We start from the raw sequence: 19,845 nt of genomic DNA, 5'->3' as shown, positions 1-19,845 counted from the left end.
ACGATGCTTGTTTTCTGTGTTCTTGTTAACTGTGGTCCGGGGGTGGCTAGGGCAAGAGAGACAGGGGTGCTTGGAGGAGAGAGAACATTTGACCCTCAGGTGAGAAGACCTGGTTCCGGGCCCAGGACATTTGACTTGTCAGGCACTCGAGAAAATGGGGGAGCTTCCCAATGCCGTGCTTCACACTGAAATATTTAGGGAGTCAATGGTATTTCTGGGATTTGCTTGCAGGCGGAGATCGACCACGAGTTGGTCATTATTGGTGCCGCGTAATGAGTATCTGGTCCTCTCTTGCAAGTCCTTTGGACTCGTTTGAAATTTTCCATGTAGTAGTTAAGAGAAAATGTTATGCTTCTAAATGTCTACCTTTCATTCTTTCCATCTACTCTTCTACTGGATGCTTTTCTTTAGCTCACTTACTTCTCCCAAACAACAGACTCCTTCCTGGGAAAACAAGCAAGCCCTTTCCGTTGGTGTGATCCTAACATATGTCCTATTAGAGGCTTTCTGACGCCTTGCCCATTTTTCGAAAAAAATTTTTTAACAGATAATACGGTGGCTGTGTTTTCATAATAAATTCAGAAGCTGCTCTCTTTTCCTCACCAGTTTGAATTGTAAAAAAAAAAAAATGCAGTACAAAAGATTAGAGTACTTTAAAATAAATTTCAGCTAATTATACATACAACCGCATTCACGAAATGTGAATATTTTCAGGGCTTTCTTTGCTACCGAGTGCCACCTGCTCATGATTTAAATGGGCACAAATTTAGTTCCATTAAACGAAATACAGCAACTCTTCTCCTAGAGCACCAACTTTGTTAGGTCCTATTTTGGAAGTGGGAAGCCGATCCTAGTGTTCCTTTGTGAGCTCCGGGCCCATGTTGACTGTTGGTGACTTGAATATTTTGCAGCCTTGCTTAACCAGTCCCAGCTAGGAAGTAGTGCGGGATCAAGCCCCTTTGGATAGTGTTTGAGCAGTTAACCAGGCCTCTGAATTGAGGAAGAGAATACTTGCCTTGGCTTTTGCAGCTCATTAAGGAGACTTTTTACGATCTATTGCCAAAAAAAAAAAAAAAAAAAAGAAGAGAGAGAGAGAGAAAGAAAGGTAAAAGAAAAAAGGAAGAAAAAAAAATCCTCTCTCAAAACGTTATGTTCTTGGCCCAGATTTTGGTCACTCCAGAAGCCGCGGGGTCCCACCTTGCCATTTTAAAGTTATGAAGTCATGAAGAGGAATCCATTCACCTCATTCTCATGTGGACCATTCAGGATCTCTGTGCATCTAGAAGAGGGTGTTTCTTGGGAGTTCGGGTTCGCTGGGGCAGCTTTCCCACCCAGAGAAGGGCTATCAAACTCTTTTATGAGAAGGGCTTTCTAGGAGGGCCTCATCTGCTACATTGGGAAGGTTAAAAAAAAAAAAAGAAAAGAAAAGAAAAAGAAAAATCCCACAAGCTGAAGTGCACATTTGCCATGCTTGCAGAAACCTGATTTCCTTCCAGAAACTTCTTTGTCTCCAGATCTCTGGACCTGAAGTCCTTGATAAGGTTTTGGCCACAGCGGTCTATCAAGAAAGGAGGAAGGAGCTGCTTCTCTGTCCTGCAAGTCCTTAATTTTCCCAATGTTCCCTTCTCTCTCCCACCCCCAACACCCTTGCCCTACATTCCTTTCCATTCTGCCCTTTCAAACACTCCTCCCTCCCTTAGAAAAGCTAAAAATAATGGTAATGCTTTCCAGTGATCTTCCCTCATTAGGATCGCAGATGCAGGCTGCAGGCAAAGAGGAAATCCTTCATGGGCTTGCCGGTGCAGAACTGCATGCTTACAAATCTTGGCTCACCCCAAGATTTTCTGATGAAGCTCTCATCTTAGCTTTTCACACTCACTCGAGTCCCCTTCTTTGAACAGGACTTAGCGTCATCACACACTCAGAAAGAGACCTTCCTTCTTCTAGGCACCCTGACCCCAAATGCCGCGCCCCCCCCCCCCACCGCCACAACCCCCACCCCAGGGGTTGCTTGCAGATTCAGAGAAGCGGGGACATACCTGTGTCCTCTCGCTGTGCTTGGGGGAGCCTCAGGCCATTGTGGCTACGCTCCAGATTTTAAAGCCTCCACTGTTATTTATTAAAGATCACAGACCCATTCTTGTGTTCCCAGGAGGGTGCTGACCTACAGACCAGGGCCCAGAGGAAGCGGGGAAACCTGGAGGTGGGGTCTTCTACGCACAGTCCCCAGTTGTACGCGTCCGTGCTCCATAACTTGGCTGGCCTGCCTGGACAGCTGGCTCTGGTTACTGTGGGAACAATGCAAGGAAGGCCTTTGTCACATTCCTCTGGGGTCAAACGCACAACGTTTCTAACACTCTTAGTCCCTGTTGGCAAGAGGGAAAGACAAGGAGCGTGGAAGCAGAGGCTTAGAGAATGCAGATGACTGTAGAAATCCATGAACTCCCTTGTTTCCCCTGGAATTAAAAACCAGAGAAGTCCTGTGACTTCCTCAGGCCCCCCAGCCAGTTGGTGGCAGACCCAGGAGACGGGACTCTTCTAACTCCCGGTCCCAAAATACCCCGATGGGTCTCTTAGCGTTTTGAATACTTCAGGCCTGTCGTGAAAAAGAATTGTGGGTAAAGATGTATTTCGTCATGTTGTCATGTGCTGTCATTGAGTTGGGGTTTAGGGTTGACAACCTCTGTTACTTGGGCTAAGTCCTTTCAGCAACCCTAAGACAGGACAGGTCTAGCCCACTGACCGCATCTTCAGTAATCCTGTGGGAAGGCGTTGGCCTTGAGCCCCTGACCCAGAAGTTAGGGTTCATCCTTAAGGACCCGTCTTCTCTGCACTCAGCTATGGATCCCTGAAGCCATCTAAATCCCTCTGAGCCCTGGCCGTGCTGAGGCTCTTGCTTAGAAAGGAGCTGAAGTCATAGAGGTTAGGACGCATGACAACAGAATTATTGGGTAAAATTTGTCACACATGCCTTGCTACAAGGTACAGTGCGCAGTCCAACTGAGAGGGAATGGGTCATTCTTATTGTCTGAGCGTGCCTTCCTGGAAGGAGTCTTCTGCGAACCTTCCTTTAGCATATGTGAAAGCCAATAAAGGGATTTCATTTAAGATTTTTACTCTTTTAAAAATACACACTGGTGTGTGTGTGCCCCGGTCATGTCCTGTCCCCCAATGAGAAGAATTAGAGACAATACTTTTGAACAGACGCTTCTAGATGATGAGGCCAATTTTCCTTTCACAGGAAAAGGCACCGTACATTTCTTCTCATCCGGAAAAGCGGGGCTGGTGGGACATGGGCCTTCCCCAACGGAATGCGGTGGTGGCCACGGTGGGAAGTGACCAGCAGAAACCACCGTGGCCCCGTGTGCTCTGCCCGCTGCTCATTTTCTGGACCCTGTGTCCCGGCATTCCCGGAGATCATTTGTGGACATCCATAGTTTAATTCCTCACTTTCTGTTAAAAAAAAAAAAAATTGTTCTTTATCTCCAAGCAGACTTTTCCAGGTTCAGACACATGACTGTCTTCTCGGAAAGGCTGTAGTCTTGGTCGTGTTTTGTCTGCCAGTGAGTTCTGTTTGGCTGCTGTGAAGGTGTCTGGGCTCACCTCCAACGGGACTTCCTAGGTGCTCCTGCAGTATTTGGTGGGAAGGTTGAGGGCCACCATATTTTCCCTCCACCGAGAGCCCCCCACTGTGAGAAACCAAAGACGGCTGCATGTTCTCTGAGCCCTGGGATGAGCCCGGGAAGGGTGCAGCCCGTGGGAGGGAGGGAGAGCAGAAGAAAACGCTGTGCGCCTCTCACCGTGATGATCTCTCTTTCCCCTTACCCAAGCACAGTGCTCTCTGCTATTTGAAGAGAGCAATTTAGATTTATATTAAGGGATGAATAAATATGATGCAATGATGAAATCTCATCTGGAGTGAATGCAAATCGGGTATGCTAATGATTGAGCGGCAGCGTCTCACATTCCGGCAGAAGCCGGGAGCCCATTGAAAGGCCTGGGTGCTTCTCCTGTCTCTTCCCCATTCACCCATTACAGAGCCGCGCGGGCAGTATGGAAAGGTGATCTTTCTGTAATATCTTTCATTGTTGCCCTTTGCATTAGAGGACCTCCTAACACTTGGGACAAACCTTTGAGTGACGGGGGGGTAGGATGTTTTTTTCCTGGAGGGCCTTCAGAGAGAATTTTGCACAGATGTGTATTTCTTTGCATCATTTGACATTGCGAGACAGTCTTTTGGTGCCTCCCGTAGTTCCCATCCTACTTTTGCTCCTTGTGGTTCTGCGTGTTCAGGAGCAGGAGGCCAGAGATCCCTCGTTGGAGCCGTGCCCCTCTGAACCCCGGGGCAAAGTCACTGTTTGTTGGAGGGTCACAGCGTCCCTGTTTGTTGAACAGGGAGGCTGGACTGCCGGCTCAGAGGCCCTGGCTCTTGACGATCCATGATGCCCGGGGCCTCCTGCCTGCTGAGAGTTGGAGCAACAGATGTCTTGCAAAATTTGCTCCCTCCCTGCCCAGCTCGGCCACCACTGTGGACTCGAGTCTGCCATTTTGAAGAATCCCAGATCTGATCCAAGGTGCCCCCGTCCTAGGGGACCGCTTGCAAAGCCCTTGAGCCCACGTTGCCCTCTCTTGCTCCAGTCGGGGATGAAGAAGTAGGTCATAAGAGCTTGCCCCTTTCCAGTCATCTGTAGGGGAAACCCCCAGGGCTGAAAAGGGAACAGATACAGAACAGCTCCAAAGAAGAAAACAGAAAAAGATGCATGAGAAAGGAGGCCAAGATCGGGTCTCTGAGCCTCACTCCTCCCGAGAGGGAGAAGAACCGGACCCGGAACGCCAGTGGGTGGCAGGGAGGGGGAATGCTGTCCTCTACCTCCTGTCCAAGGAGCAGGAGACCCATGGGGCTTGGAAATGGTTGGTCGTCCTCTGCTGGAGTTCCAGGGGGCTGCTCCTGGATTTTGCTCCCGCCCGGGGTCCTGGCGGCCATGGGAGGTGCCACAGTGGTTCTCTGCCTGAGGGCTGCAGGTAGACGCGGGGTGGTCATGGGCCAGACCCAGCCTGTCCCCCCTGCACCAGCTCCTCTTTTCACTCCTTTATGTTCTGAGTGTCTGTAAAACGACTGTGTTTTCTTAAAACATTGCACAGCTTTGAAACATTTAAAAACCACTGGTGAGTCGGGGAGGAGCGGGTATTTGAAGCAGTAGGACCCTGGACAAGTCCTTGGCTTTGCCTGGATTTCATTTTTCCTGTCGGAAGCCAAGGTTCATTGTATGACCTCCGTCTCTGGCACAGATGGATCGAAGGATTAATTTTGAGTCAGTTACTCATTCCTTCATTCCACAAACATATATGGACACTTCTCCTACGCAAGGCTCTGATGGGAGAGAAATTCATAAGTGAATATGGGGGACTGTTACACCAAGGAAAGGGTAGAGCGCGTGCAAAAACAAAAACAAAACTTCTTACCGTGGTTGCTGGTGCTGCCGTGGACCGAAGTTCAAGACGGTGACTCTGCAGCTGAACTCGGGCCACTTACCAGGGGGACGTCAGACACCTTACTTCTCTTCCTCGCACCTCGGTGTTCCCATCTGTGCAATGGGGATGATCATAATAATAGAACGTAGTGCGTCAGGTTGTTGGGAGAGCGAAATGAGTTAATACTGGTCAATTAAAGAAGAACAATGACTCGTACGCAGTGAGCACTCTCCGGCGTCTCTTACTGTTACTGTTTTTGATCCTTGCACCGATGCATTGTGACATGGGCGTTGCAGGGCGTGTTCTTTTTTTTTTTTTTTTCCTTTAGGATTTTATTTATTTATTTGTCAGAGAGAGAGAGAGACAGAGCACAAGCAGGGGGAGTGGCAGGCAGAGGGAGAAGCCCACTCCCCTCTGAGCAGGGAGCCCTATGCGGGGCTCCATCCCAGGACCCTGGGATCGTGACCTGAGTCGAAGGCAGATGCTTAACTGAGCCACCCAGGCGCCCCAAGCAGAGCTGGTTCTTGCTGGAGGGGCCAGGTGTGCTGTTCTTAGCGCCCCCAGCAATTACGCTTCCATTTTTGTCTTCCCTCCTGCCCCGTGCATCCCCAGAGGACGCATCCTGTGTCCCAGAGGGAAGGTGGGACAAGTTTCACGTCAACGAGAGCGTGCTCTGTTTCCATTGTGTGGAATCTCTCTTCTCTTCCCTGCTTTCGAGGTGGGAAGGCTGCTTCTCTCAGACCAAAGGATCTGTGTTCCGCATGTCCTCCGCCTTTCAGGGCGCCGTGTGTGTCCGATGGACGCGGGGTGCTCCCCGGAGGAGGCTGTGCCGGTGACGTGCACGGGCCTCCGTATCGATCGGTGACATAACGGTTCTATAGCGGGTGAATGAGGTCATTCTCACCGTGTTACTCAAGCCGCTGACCTTGAGGCCCATCGCCTGACTAAGCCACATAGGTGGATCCCTGGTTCCAGAATGTCCTTGTTTAAAGGTAAATCGGTGTGAGGGTGACTAATGGTTTTAAAGAATTGACTGCAGGCGAATTGCATGCCCCTAACTGAGAGGCAGTCTGTGTGAATAAACCGCGAGGCCACCAGGCCTGGTGACACGATCAGGGGGGCTGATTTTCAAGAGTTCCTTTTTCTGGGCTCCTCTCTTATCTTTTCTCATTAGATTCCAATTCTCTGTTAAGCTGGCCCTGGCAGTGTGTAATAGCGTCAGTGTGAAGTTCAGAGCAAAAGACTCAGGCCTCTGAGCTCGCTGGCTGGTTGGCTTTTTCTGTCCCTTTAAAAAAAAATTCAACAGGAAGGTGGGACAGAGCTGAAAAGGAAAAGATTTTTAATACTGTAAGAAAAGAGAGGAAGTAGAAGCATGATGATAAAATCTGCATGTGAAAAACCCTGACTTAAAAAAGGAGAAGTGGACAGCACTGTGAACTCTGCATTTAATCTGGATGAACACCTCCGGCTTGCAAATAAGAGTTTCTGCCCCCTCACAGCACTGCTGGGGGCGACCAGGCCTTATTACATGGGGATAGGTGGGGGTCTTCAATGAGCAGATTTTGGACAGGCGGGCAGGTGAAGGGCAGTTTGGGGGTCAGGTGGGTGGGGTTCGTTACTTGGGAATCCTTGGTGACAATGAACTGTTTCGGCCTTTGTCAACAATAGCAAACGCTGGTGTATATACAGTACTTCCTGCCAGGACCCTTGGGAGTGCTTTTTTACATGTTAACCCTTTAATCTTGACCACGATTGTTCTGCAAATGCTGTGCTTCTTCCTCTTCTTCTTCTTCTTCTTCTTCTTCTTTTTTTTTTTTTTGAGATTTTTATTTATTTATTTGTGTATTTGACAGAGAGATAGAGAGCCCAAGTAGGCAGAGCAGCAGGGAGAGGGGAGAAGCAGATTCCCCGCGGAGCAGGGAGCCCAATGGGAGGCTCCGTCCCAGCACCATGACCCCAGCCAAAGGCAGATGCTTAACGACTGAACCACCGAGGTGCCCCTGCAAATTGTGTGTCTTAAACAATGAGGTTAGGAAATATGTCCAAGGTCTTCAGACCCCCTGGCGTTGGTTCTGGAGTTGGTGCCCTGACCACTTAAACTTTGCACTGTCATGGGGAACCTGGGTGTTGGAGCTGCAGAGAAAGAGGGAATTCCTGTCCTCAAGGGGCACATGTCTCATGCTGGTCCAAGGAATTTAATTATCCCAAAGGGTTTTCACCCAATGTACTAATCCGGCAAGTTGCTGAACTGCTCACCATGACCGGGTCGGGAGACTAGGATGCAGACTGTGCACATTATTCCCGAGAAGACCCTCCCTCTTCCTGGACCGCAACTCTATTCTGATTAGAGCGCATTTCCAATCCACAGCTCCTCCTGCTCTGGACCCTTGTCTGAGGGTAAGCAGAGAGCCGGCTCCTGCCCATGGGGGCATCGCCTCGCAGGACAAAGACGCTTGTTTCCTATGACCTCTGGAGAGGCTGTCGATTTGCAGAGTAGGATTGCGGGACAGACCTCTGGACAGCTTTCTTATTTGCCAGCGCCCATGAATTTGTCAGGCATCTAAACTCAGGACAGTATACACCTAAAATGATCCAGAATGAGATTTTTATCTGTTAAAAAACACAGCAACAAGCTGATTGTTGGAATCGGAAGAGGCACTTTTTTTTTCCCTAAATCATTTAATTAACTCCTATTTCAAGAAAAATTTCTGTGTGTGAAACAAACAAAGAAAAGCGCCTATAGGAGCTCAAGCCAAGTAAGAATTGCAGGTCGAGTGAGTAAATGGGCAAGTTCATGGAAATTTTAAAAGAAATAAATGTGTTATAACTGTGCCATTTCACTGAGCTGTTTATTGACTGGGGCAATAATGATATATTTTTGATCGGTGATGAGTACAAGTGTTGAAATCCATCCAAGCCACGGAAGTGATTAGAAAGTTCCACAGAGCCTGGAGCTCATGTAATATATGGTTTTTTGCTAATTAATAAACATGGGCCTCAATTCTGTTACTTAACTGCCAAAGCCTAGCACACGGGCTGGCAAAAATGCTGTCTTTCACTGCAGGTCGGTGGGAGGAAGTTTTTAGGTGAAAGACGTGAAAAGGAGAAATCAGGAAACTAATTTTTTAAAAATAATTTATTTGTTTACTTGACAGACGGAGATCACAAGCAGGCAGAGAGGCAGGCAGTGGGGCGGGGGTGGGGGGGAAGCAGGCTCCGGGCTGAGCAGAGAGCCCGATGTGGGGCTCGATCCCAGGACCCTGGGATCATGACCTGAGCGGAAGGCAGAGGCTTTAACCCACTGAGCCACCCAGATGCCCCAGGAAACTAATTTTTAAGACGTGTGATGCCAAAAAAAAAAAAAAATGAGATACCTGTATATTTGGGCCAAATAAACAATTCCCGAGTAACCATTTTATGATGATCATACACAATCATTCACAGATTTTTTAAATATACACACTTTTTAAGCATAATTTTAAACATACAGAGAGGTTAGATGAGTTGCAGAGTTAATACCCCTATACTTTCTTTGTGCCTCAGTGTTCCTATCTGTGTGGTGGGAATAATAATAATAGAACCTATCTCATGGGGTTGTTGGGAGGGCTAAGCACGTTGATCTTTATAGTCATTGGCGTGTCCTACGCACTCTACAGTGTTTATTATTGTTACGTTTATTGTTGATTTCAACAGCCCATTGTGAAATGGGCACTGCAGGGGAAGTTCTTCATGGAGGGGCTGAGTGTGCTGTTTTTGGTCCTCGGCATTGGAGTACCTTGTAATTCAGATTCGGGTCCTGCCGCTTACCAGCTATCTCCCCCCACCCCCCACCACCAAGTGACTCAGCCAGCCTCCCTCTCCTTCACCTTCCTTCCTGGGACTGGGAATCGTGGGAGTGCGGCTTGGCTCTCTTGGGTTGTTGTGGGATTAATGAAGTTGAGACATCTAAGAGTCTTCAAACAATTCACCTTGAATTCCTCCAGTTACTGACTTTGTTGTCTCAGGCGAAAGACGTGTATCTCTTATCGTGCTCATCTGTAAAGTGGGAATGAAGCCATTTAACAGCCTTGTGAGGATTAAGTAAAATAACCTGTGTCGAGTCACTTAACGGAGTGCTCGGCAGAATTTCTTAGTAGTAGTAGGAGAAGGAGGAGGAGTATTAACCAAAGTCCCTACTTCATTGACATTTCCCTAGTTTTCACCTGATGTCCCTTCTCGGTGCCGGGATCCCTCCAGGGGACCACAACCCGTTCGACGTCATGTCTCCTTCAGCTCCTCTGCACATGACAGTTTCTCTGACTTTTGTTTTGATGACCTTGACAGTGCTGAGGAGTGCTGATCAGTCATTTTGCGGAATGTCCCTCAATTGGGGTTTTTCCTCTTTTTTGTTATGATAAGAAAAACTCCAGTCGAGGGACAGTCTACCAAATGACTGATGAGTATTTCTCGAAGTTGGTCGATTGCCCTATCTCTCCCGGACCATGCGTATCAAGGGCACACACCGTCGGTGTGACTTCCCGTGGCTGTCTGGCACTTGATCTCCCTACTGACGTGGCGTGTGTCAGGTTTTCGACACTTTCAAGGTACTTTTTTCACACACACCCCCATCTTGGGAAAGAACCCCCCATCTAAGGAGAGGGGAGCTAGGGGCCTACACAGGCTGAGTATCTACACAGAGTTTTCAGAATTCTTGTACACGGGAGACTGGTCTGTTCTTCCCCAGCTCACGTATTTATTCAGTCGTTTCTTTGTATCTCTGTGAACGTGTGGGCGTTTATTTCATACTATAGGTCATGATCTAGTACATTGCTGTTTACTTTGATGGTGCACGTCATTCCAGTCAGGGCCTTTGGCAGCTCTTTCAAGCATATTAGGGAGATTGTCTCCTGTTTCCCTCTAATGTGCTCCCCTCGTGGGGCTGGTGTTTCGGAGCATTTCCCTCACGCTCATCTTGACTCTTCCCTGCCCCAGTCTCAGAATCAGCCATTTCTCTCGTGAGCTCTGATGCCTTTTCTCGAGGAACGGTGTGAGGGACCAAGTTCTGGGCCCTGGGGCTTTCAGGAATTGGATGCGCCGCAGATATTTGTTCCCTCCCTCCTTTGGTGGGCGTTGGGCGTGCACAGGAGTTCACTGGAGAGTGAACTCACCGGAGCTGTCTTTGCAGAAGTTAGCCCCACCAGTCAAACCAGCGGGCTTCTGTGAGTTCAGGCCGGGTCAGACCCTGCCCTGCGCTTAGCCAGCTCTGTGAGAACCTCCCCTGCCTTCACGGAACCCGGCCCTCTAGAATCCCATGAGAGGACAGTAGACTCGACGTGCTGGAGAAACTCGGACTAGAGGAGAGCGGGTAAGATCTCAGAGACGTCGGAGAAGGTTTCTTACATGAGATCGGACTTGAGTGTGGTTTGCTCGAGATGAGAACACTACAAAAAAAAAAAAAAAAGAAAGAAAGAAAAGAAAAGAAAAATGTGGGGAAGAGATATCTTCTGGTGGATATGAAGAGGCCTGATTCCTGACCGGCTTTAGCCTTGGTGGGGGAGCAGGGTTATTTTAGATAGAAAATGGGGTTTATTGATCTTGGTGGGATGATGGAGATGGGTTTCAGCCAGTGGTGTGTGTTGGAGCGAGACTCACCGGCTCTCACAATCCAACTGTTCCATTTTGAGGAATTTGGAGCGCAGGTTGGCACCGTGTTGCTAGCTTGAAATCGGCCATGGTGGGAATGTTTATACTACAGACATCTGCAAACACTACAAATCGGGGCTCCCCTCTCCCCTCCAGCTAGTTCTTCAACATTTTCCTGCACGCTGCTGGCTTTAGCTGTCTCAGGATCTGGTGTACACCCTTACCCTGAATTTCTTTTTTTTCCCCTCCTGTCGTTTTTTTTTTTTTTTTTTCATATATACGTTTTTGTTCAATACTTTGAATTCTCTGACAAAAACTATCAGAAATGGTTAGAAGAGATATGTGTGCCCTCCAATGTAAACTACATTTTCCTGTATATTGGTTAAAACTCTAATAGCCAGAAAACATTGCAGTTTAACTGGGAGATATGGAAGCTTTGATGACCATTCTGGGTAACTGAGCTGGAAAGCCACAGCTCTCTATCTTACCGGTAACACGTGCGAAGATCGGTCATCACCTAAGGGTAATCACCAGTGTCCTCTCTCAGCAGCCTGGCCGTAGGACTTTTCTCCTCTCTCAGGGTTGGGCTGGCTTGGAGGTATGTTCCTATTTCCTATCAAAAATACAAGAAGAAGTAGTACCATTTTCCTTCAGCTGAGAAACCATGACTCAGCATCATTCTGCTTGTAGTAGGAAATGCAGCCCTCGATTAGCCTGACTTTTGCAAGGATGATACCTGAGTAATCCATGGAATAATGCTAAATAAAGACAGCTTTCATGAGGTCACCTCTTATGCATGCGATACGGTATTAAGTGTTATGCTGAATTAGATTCAGAGGAACTTACGTTTCGTGCTGGTCAACTAATGGTGGTCCCAAGTGGGTGGCCGAGGAGAGCAAGGTTAGGGAGAGAGAGAGACTTATTCTTACCTGGAGATGGTGAATTTCTCACTGTGATCCTAAAAGAAGATAGAGGTGCTGTCTTAATTACCAGGATTTTTTTTTTTTTACCTTTTACCTTGCTTTGCGCCTTCCATCAAGGAGGTAGACTTCCCTAACTTTTATTCCTGCCTATAATTAACATTCCTCCTGGTCTACTGTCAAATGGAATCTTTGGGGATAGAACATTCAGAATATTGCAGGCATCCTGGCCATATCACAATTCTGTGCAGAGTTCACTCTGAGTCATCATATTCCCTTTTAGTCCAAATGGTTCCTAGATGGGAAGGCTCTCAAATTTTCACTGATTTCCTAGAATCTTCAATCTCCTTAGCTGCCTCCCATAAATCAGCCACCTCAAGCAAGAGTGACTTGGACGTCTTTGGGATATCCTGGTCCAAATAAATCACTTGAAAAGCTCCCACGGAGGGCCAGGTGTTCATGAAGCTGTTTTTTTTTTTTTTGTTTTTTGTTTTTTTTTTATTGGGGGAAAATATATGTAACATAGAATTTACTGTTATTTTTAAGGATTTTATTTATTTATTTTGAGAGAGAGCGAGCACGCACGAGAGCGCATGAATGGGAGTTGGGAGGAGGGGCAGAGGCAGAGGGAGAAGCACACTCCCGGCTGGCTGAGCAGGGAGTCTGACGTGGGACTCACTCCCAGGACCCCGGGATCATGACCTGAGCCGAAGGCAGGCACTTCACCGACTGAACCACCCCGGCGCCCCTAGGATTTACTATTTTTAAGTATGCAGTTGACTGACATTAAGTTCATTCACATGGATGTGCAACTACACCACCGTCCATCTCCAGAACGCTTTTCATCTTCCCAAACTGAAACTCCGAACTCATTGGGCAGGAACTCTCCACACACCCTTCCCCTCTGCTCCCATCCGCCGGCGACTGGTTCCACTTTCTGTCTCTGTGGATTTTATGCTCTGAGCACCTCAGCTAGGTGGAATCATGCAGTTTTTGTCTTTTAATGACTGGCTTACTTCACTTAGCAAATGGCCTCCAGGTTTCGGGTATCGAGAGGGGCAATTTTTCCACATGCTGGCCAGCATGGTTATTTTCTGTTTTCATTGCTTTGTGTTCATCATTGTTTGTGAATGGCCACCGTCATGGGTGTGAGCGACCTCACCGTGGCTTTGATTGGGGATGTTGAGCAACTTTTCAAGGGTTTGTTGGCCAGTCATGTATCTTCCCCATAGGAATGTCAGTTCAAGTCCTTTGCCCATTTTTTAAATCAGGTTGTTTGTTTGTTTTTTTGTGGTTGCCCAGGTGTTCTCTTGATTACCTGGGTAGCACATGACTTGGGGAAGCTGAGGAATGTTTATCCGGTGTCCTGTGGGGCAGCCCATTCTGTTGGCACATACGTGACACAGAGATGAGCACACGGAGACTTGCCAGTCTGTAGAGCTCTATCTCATATTGAAAGATCTGCCCTCGCTGCTAACTGTGAGGGGTGTTTAACTAAGTCACTCGCTGCTTTTGGATACCGTGTGTGTGGTATTACCATCTAACTTTGTACAAAGTATTAACCTTAAAAATAAAACTTTCAGTTACTTGTCAGCAAAAAAAAGAATGACTGCTTGGGACATGGAAGCTACAGAAAAACCATAGGCAAGTCCAACAAATGAAGAAGAATGTTATTTTATGGAGAAGGAGGAAGTTGGGAGGGGCTGTGTGGAATGATCTATTGGAGAAGAACAAGGGTTCAAGGTGATGACCGTTTCTCACTGGTTGAGTTGCAGGGGTGGTCGAATTGTAGGAGATGCGACGTGCATCTCTCCCTGTTGGGACCCGTAATTGAGGATTCCTTTCTGCTGATGATTCTTGTCTTGGGGTCTGTAATTAACAATTTTCTTACAATTGATGCTGAGTGGTACAGCTCCTCCTCACCAGCCTCCCCTTCTAGTCTCCCAAGTCTACGTTAATGAGGTTTCCTTTATTAATTTCCACATAAACAGCAATATAATCTATTTGGGGGAAAAGGAGGAAGCTGAGATGATGTCTTCTCATTTCCCAGCATGATGATATTCTGGACCAGGGGTTGACAGACTCTGGCCTGTGGGCCAAATGCTACCCCCACCTGTTTTTGTAAATAAAGCTTTATTGGAACCCAGCCATGTCCATTGGGACAGTATTGTTTGTGACTTCCGGGGTGCCACAGAGCTGAGTAGTTGTGATACAGATCATCAGGCCCACAGAGCCTAAAACATTTGCTTTCTGGCCCTTTCCTGGGAAAGTTTGTGAGCCCTTGGCTTGTTGTAGACATTTAAAAGATACCCTTTTAAAAAAAATCCTATATATAATATAACAATGTTGATAGCTGGCTGTTCACTCTTCGGGGAGCACTTTGCAAACTATAAAGCTCACATAGATACATGTAGGATAGCTTTTAAAGCTTGCCTCCAACAATGTATCCTTTTGGCCTTTGTTTTTTGGCGGGGCCAGTAGCTGTGCACCCAGCACTCCCCCGTGCTGGTGCCAGAGGCGGCTGAGACGTGGCAGAGACACGGCTTTGCACCGGGAGCCCCTGCAGAGTCATCGTCCCTAACCCTGGCCTTTTCCCGGTGCTCTTCCTGTTGGTACTGAACTTGGGTGAGGTTGTTGTGATCTTGCACGGCAGTGAGAGGAGTTGTACGGCAAGGGCATGGCCCGAGAGTGTGCGGCATGAAAACCTCGCTGCCTTTTACCCTAAAAATAGCATCCTGCTTCTCTTACTTCTCCCTCCAAGTCCAAGGTGCAGCTTTGCCAAGGCAGTGATTGCCAAGTTTGGAATTCTGAGATACTGTTGGTTTTGCTGATTTTGTTTCATCATCTGTTTCGCCTTTTGGCTGCGCATACGATAAACGTATGCTGACTGCTTGAAGAATTGTTGAGCTATAGGGACAGGACACTGCCTTTGAAAAGTCTGCATGGCGTGTTTTGGCAATTCAAGAATAATAAACATTTACTATATTTATATATCACCTTATTACTATAGATAATACTCTTTGAGACCATTGGAAATCCTATACACACACACACACTCACTCACTCACTCATACCCACCCACAGATACCCAAGAAATCATCAAGCCAGGAGTGGCATCTACCTGAAGATATTTTCTTATAAGTCATTTTGTATAATCCAAATAGGCTCCCACTAATGGGGGAACCTCCTCACATTTTCCTACAGATCTCATACTTACCTAAAAGCAAAATAGAGTCCTTGTTCCATTTCATAGGCTCTTACTGCCCCAAATGAGATGTGTCAGTGAAGTGATAGGCATTGGTCGCGATAGTGCTGATACATTGAACACTTGGTCGTTCTTCCCCTTAACTTTCTGAGAAGGAAGGTTGACTTCTCTTATCCCCAACCCACTGCCCCATAATCCAATCATCAGTACTTCTCTTCCAGATCTGGCACTCTAACCTCCAGTGATTTTAATTACTCTCCTTGGGAACCATTCTCCAGATGCCATTTCCCTCCTCTGTTATCAGCTTTGCTGTTGAGGTTAGCTCTCTTGGGATGGTCTTCTTGTAGATGATCTTATTTAGTCAGTATGAGGGCCGTATTTTTTTTAAATTTTGATATTTGTGTATTTTTACTCCCGAAGAGCAGTTCTCCACTTAATGTTTGGTATGTATTTGCCATTATCTTTCCAGTTTGAAGACAAGTTTTGGAATTCAGACCCTGCCCTTTGAAGTCCTGGTGACTTCTCGGAACAATTTGGCATCCTTCTTGCTTTCAGTAAGCAGCCTTCTTCTTCAGGGTCCAGTGAGAATTCATTCATTTCTGCATATTTTGAATGTCTGCCGTAGAGGCCGGACACTGGGCCAGGGGTTGGGAAGACAGAAATAAATGATGTAAATTCCAAGCTCTCCGAGCTGGGCCACAGCTGGGGAGCACGTCCCACAAAAATGTGTAACGGAAGATGGGAAGTGTTCTTTGTAGAGGGATGTACAACATACGATATTAAGCCTGGGGAATTTGTAAACCTTCTTGAATCTTTGAATTGAGTTTGACGGTGGATAAACGGATCAGACGAGAAACACATAAATATTACTACTATTTTTTTTTTTTTTTTTTTTTTTTACTCTGAGGTAATAGATGGAAACACGGAACGAAATAAAATGCCCGTATTGTAACCAAGGGCCCCCAGCAAGGCTGGCGCTCTTGCATCATTATTGTTCTGGCACATTCTTGGCGTGTGGGTCATTAACATTGAGTCGAGGTCAGACGAGCGTGCGTTCCATCTGCCATGCTTTGATAAGTCAAGTAAAATGCTGATGGAGATCATTTGAGATCGTCTCTGCGCTGTTGATTGCATGCTTGCAGTTTGTAATCAGAATGATGCAAAGTAATTGTTAGACCAACTTGCCAAGGCTACATTTTGTGTCGTTGCGACTGTCAGCACTTCGGTGCTGCTGTTCTGCGCGGAGAATGCTGGCCTAGCACCTGTTGGACGACTGACGCCGTGCTCGCCCCTGGCGTCCTTGCTGGCCGCCCCCATACAGCCACTTGGAAAAGGAGCATCGGCGTATGCGGTGAGAGCAAGTGCTCTGTTTTGTGTGGTCGACAGAACGCGGCGCGTATCGCAGCTTTCTTGTAAAAATCCCCACGCGTGGTGCCTGCTTTGCATTCTCGCTTCGTCAGTGACTGGTTATGCGACCTCGGGTAGCATAACGTGTCCTGAGCCTTGTTTTCCTCCTCTGGACAATGGGGCTAAGGGAACTTATTTTGCAGAGCGTTTGGGAAGATCAGAGATGACAGGTACCATCTTGTCGGCATGAAATAGCCACTTAGAACGTGCTAGAAGCTAACGGGAAGGCATCCAGTGTGGTTAGCCAGGATGATACCACACGATTACACAACGAGAAGACAAAAATTTCCGAAGTTGGTAGTCCAAAAATATATCGTAAGTGTGGAATGTATGGTGTCAGCCCAGTTTTCCTGGCTAGGTCGTACTTGCCAGAGGCACACCAGTGGACAGGGATGTTAGAATTTGAACCACAACTGTCCATGGCTCTACAGGTCTGCTATACAGAATGCATACTGGGCCATCCCATGTACACCATCAAAAGATAGGAAGGACCTTTCTAAAGCAAAGTTAAGGAGGTGCGTTGTTTAGCCTTGACTGGATAGAAGAGACGTTGCCTAGCACACAGCATGGCCCGACCATCTGGTTCTTTCTCATGGAGAAAGCATTGACCACAAGAGAGTTAAGCAAAGCAAAATCCCCCTTCCTTTAAGAAGTGCACTGTCAGATCTAGGGACAGCCCACCGGCTCCTGAATTGTACCGTCGAAGGAGATCTGGGAGGAGTAGCTCAGTCTGTATTCTGTGGTAGAAAGTCACTGGTGTGAGTTGCTGAGATGTTTCTCTGATTCTATCCAGTGCTAAAATCTAACATCTGTGTTCTTACCTCCTTACATCAACTCTTCTACGTGGTCAAAATAGAACAGTAGAAATCTCTTCCAAGAGCATGACTCCCTCACAGACTGTCACTTCCCCCCCCGCCCCCAAATTGTATCAGCTGGGTGAGGGATAAAGTCTTAGAGAATTTTTGTTGGAAGGTAGCATGCAAAGGGGCCATCGCCTGTCCATTCGTGGTTTCACAAATCAAACTGTTAATGTTTCTCTCCTTTGTTCCTCCACTTTGGGTCCCTCCGAGATTTTCTAGCTGGTAGTGGATTTGGCATTTTTCTGATGCCAACATTCAGTCCTGCCTTTCTCGGCTGCTCCCTCCCCGTCTCCCACCTCCTGCCTGCTTGTCCAAGCGATGTCGACAGTACTCAGGGTACCTCATAACTGGGGGAGGCATTAGCCCCACACTCTTTGCAGATCACGGGGATACATTCACTCCCTCAGCCTCCCCTCAAAAGTGGTATTTTCCTGAAATGTTGCTAGTCAGTCACATTTCGAGGCATGGCACGATTTTCTCAATCGAGGACAAGGATGTGTCGTGCAACTGAAGCAAAACTGTATCACATATGTTTTACCAAATCAACCATTCCCTTCGAGGAGGAAACTAGATTAGAAATACTGAGTCTGTACAAACGTTCCACCTCTTGATGTTTTCTAAATATGGTAAATCCTGATTTTTTTTTTTTTAGGTTTTTTAAAGTTTACGTAATGCGATTATAATTTTGAAGGTTAGTCAAGACTCTGTGGCTTTCAGTTTACCTTTGTATCATTAAGTCACTTCATCGTGATCACGCTGAGAACAGGATGCTCCCGTAATGTCACACTTGGGATTTCATAGCTGGACCGTTGGCATCTCTGTCTACCCTCAGCCCGAGGCTTTAAAGCGTTGTCCTCTTCCAATATATTGGAAACTCACCGAATATTGTCATTGGCGATGTTCCCTGTGGTGTTTAGTGCCGGTTTGTAGTCTCAGGGACACCCACACAAACCCAAACAGTTTTTTGTTGTTGAGATTTCTGAAATTTATCACAGTTTGCTTTGCTCGATCTTGACAGAAATGTAAAAGAAAAAAGAACCGTGTGCTACCACGTGTAGTCATTTCTCGTAAACGTGGGGACATGTCGGTAGACTCTGTACATTCAAGAACTGTTTATCTAATGGTTCATTCTTTGAACGGAGGAGTCAAACATTAGGATAGAGGAGCACCTGGCTGGCTCAATCAGGAGAGCAGGCGACTCTTGACCCTGGGGTTGTGAGTTCAAACCCCATGCTGGGTGTGGAGAGTACTTAAAAAATAAAATCTTAAAAAAAAAAAAAGAATGATGATGGGGATGGATTTATTGCTATTAAAAGAGGTTTGTGATATAATAAGGAAAATATCTTCAGCTGTAAAACAGCACAAGTGCTGTCATAATATGTTAGGAATAAATTACAGGTATGTGTATAATTTTATTTATGTAAGTATTTGTTTAATAAACTCTGTGTACCTGACTGTAGGAGAGATCCTGAAGCCACGTAAGTGAGATGTTCATAGTGATTATTAGTGGGGCCTACTGACTTGTTTTTTTTTTTTTGTTTTTTTTCCTCAAGTATGTTCTCTAATTACTCACAGTAAATGTTTTGCTCTGCTCTCATTAGACTCCTCTAATTTTGAGAGGTTGGGGCATAAGAGAGGACAATACAGGTACTCACATCCTGGCAAGTTATAAAAATCTCTCCTGTGTCTTCCGGATTGATGCAGACCTAGAAAGGCCTCGTGCCACATGGCGCGAAAGCGGTTTCTTTCCCCCAGTCTCTCCCACGGGCCAGACGCTGCCCTGAGAACGTGGAACGAGCTAGGAAGTGGGCACTCGTATTGCCACGGGGGAGAGCATTTCGAGAGTTTATACAACTTGAGTCCCACAGCTGATGTGCACCTGAGCTGAGAGGCAGGCTCGGGTCTGACTCTGAAATTAGCTTTTCTCATCTTGCTGGTTCTTGCCGTAGACATCTTGCTGCCGTTAGGATGAAAAGGTTAATGTATGTGAGCGGATTCTAAAGTGTTGCTTTAAAAAGAAGGTGCTCAGAGCTTGTACCAGCGTGTACCATCTTTTGCTCCTGCAAGTGTTTTCAGTGAGACTCTGAGCTTCTCAGGAGGCAGAGCCACACGCTCTGAGTCGCCCTGCCACCCCCTAGGCCTGTGGGGCAGTCTAGCGGGCATGCTGGTCTGTGGGACTTGGGGGGGCACCTTGCAGAATCCCGGGTCTGGGAACTTGCAGCCCGTGGACATCCCAAGGAGGAGACCGTCCCCGCTGCCTGAGCGGCCACAGCACTCCCTTCCTTGTAGGGCAGGCCGTGGTCTTCTTGGAGCCCGCAGACTTCATCCCGAAGGCTCTGGGGTCTTGAACGATTTGCCA

The 19,845-nt window shown here is 47.1% G+C and overlaps 1 protein-coding gene across 8 annotated transcripts in view; it reads left to right on the top strand.

Annotated features, from left to right (window-relative positions):
* The window catches only part of ATXN1 (ataxin 1), a 395,770-nt gene that overhangs the window by 191,524 nt on the left and 184,401 nt on the right, over positions 1–19,845 (top strand). The window lies entirely within an intron of this gene.

This window comes from Martes martes, assembly GCF_963455335.1.
Source record: "Martes martes genome assembly, chromosome: 6".
NCBI classification, from domain to species: Eukaryota; Metazoa; Chordata; class Mammalia; order Carnivora; family Mustelidae; genus Martes; species Martes martes.
The sequence above is the reverse complement of the archived record's forward strand: the minus strand, read 5'-3'. Positions and strand labels throughout refer to the sequence as shown.